The sequence below is a fragment of the Orycteropus afer genome, unplaced genomic scaffold, assembly GCF_000298275.1.
Source record: "Orycteropus afer afer isolate SDZICR_OR568_19922 unplaced genomic scaffold, OryAfe1.0 scaffold00214, whole genome shotgun sequence".
Classification (NCBI taxonomy): Eukaryota; Metazoa; Chordata; class Mammalia; order Tubulidentata; family Orycteropodidae; genus Orycteropus; species Orycteropus afer.
In genome coordinates, this window is record NW_006921801.1 from 91,521 (window position 1) to 93,606 (window position 2,086).

Genomic DNA, 2,086 nt, shown 5'->3' on the forward strand with positions numbered 1-2,086 from the left:
GAGGGAGAATGGGCAGACTTCGTCTCACCTACTTTGGTCATGTGGTCAGAAGAGACCAGTCCCTGGAGAAGGATATCATGCTTGGTAAAGTAGAGGGTCAGAGAAAATGGGGAAGACACTCAATGAGATGAATTGACAGAGTAGTTGCAACAATGAGCTCAAACGTAGCAATGGTGTGAGGATGGCACAGGACCAGGGAGTATTTCTTTCTGTTGTAAGTGTCATCACTGTGAGATGGAACCAACTCGACTGCACCCAACAACAACAGCAACATGTTACACACAATAATTGTAATAAGTATAGATTTCATAGTAGGAGTGACAGGTGGTTTGCAGAATGACTGTAAAAATTCTTCCCATCTTAGTGTTAACACTCCTTCCACCAGGAGGTGGAATCTATTTCCTGCCCCTTCAATCCAGGCTGGCCTTGGGACTTACTTGACTAATAGAATGTGGTAGAAATGGGGAAGGAAGCTCAGATTAGCCTGCTGTAAAATGAGACAATCTGCCAGCTGAGGTTTCATAGACAAACTACTCCCCAGTCAAGTCACCAGATGATCGTGCTGCAAGAATGATCCTGTACAAGACCAGCACAAGAACCACTCAGATGAGTCCAGCCCAACATTACTGACCCACAAGTCAGGGAAAATAAAACTATTGCTTTAAACCATTAAATTTGGGGATGGTTTGTTACACAGATATAACTAATAGTGTTGCTGTTATTAGCTGATGTACAGTTTGCTCCAACTCATAGTGACCCTACGTACAACAGAACGAAACACTGCCTGCTCATGCACAGCCTCACAATATTTGCTGTGCTTGAGCCCACTGTCACAGCCACTGTGTCAGTCCACCTCATTGAGTCCACCTTCCCCTTTTTGGCTGACCCTCTGCTTTACCAAGCTTGACATCCTTCTCCAGGGACTGGATCCTTCTAACAACATGGCCAAAGTAAGTGAGACAAAGTCTGGCTATTCTCCCTCCTAAGGAGCATTCCAGCTGTACTTTTTCCAAGACATGTTTGTTCATTCTTCTGGCAGTCCATAGTATTTTCCATATTCTTCTCCAACATCACAATTCAAATGCATTGATTCTTTTTCAGTCTTTCCTATTCACTGCCCAACTTTCACATACATATGAGGTTATTGAAAATTCCATGGCTTGGGTCAGGTGCACCTTAGTCTCCAAAGTGACATCTTTGCTCTTTAATACCTTAAAGACGTCTTTTGCAGCAGATTTACTCAGTGCACATGTATCATCTGATTTCTTGACTGCTGCTTCCATGGAGTTAACTGTAGACCCAAGTAAAATGAAATTCCTGACAGCTTCAATCTTTTCTCCGTTTATCATGATGTTGCTTATTGGTCCAGTTGTAAGGATTTTTGTTTTCTTTTTGCTGAGGTGTCGTTTTTGATCTTCTTCAGTAAGTGCTTTATGTCATCTTCATTTTCAGGAACCAAGGTTGTGTCATCTGAATATCACAGATTATTAATGAGTCTTCCTCCTATCCTGATGCTGCATTGTTATTCATATAGGAGTTCTAGTGACTCAGTGCCTAAGGCATTGGACTACTAATCAGAAGGTTGGTGGTGAGTTTGAACAGACTGGGTAAGTATGGTGAAAGGATACCACCCTGACATACACCTTTCCTGATTTTAAGCCATGCAATATTCCCTTCTCTGTTTGAATCACTGTCTCTTGGTCATTGGATCATCTCAACTAGAATTTCAATTCCTGGAGCCTTGGTGTTTTTGTTTTTGTTTTGTTGTTTTATTCCCATTTCTTCAGTGCAGCTTGGGCCTCTTCCTTCAGTACTGTCATATCTTGATCATATGCTACATCCTGAAATGTTTGAACATTGACTGATTTTTTTTTTTTTTTTGGTACAGTGATTCTGTGTACTCCTTCCATCTTCTTTTGATCCTTCCTGCACCTTTCAATATTTTGCCCTTAGAATTCTTCATTATTGCAATTCCAGGCTTGAATCTTTTCTTCAGTGCTTTAAGCTTGAGAAATGCCTTACATGTTCTTCCTTTTGGTTTCCTAATTCCAGGTCTTTGCACATTTCATTTTAAAATGTTACTTTG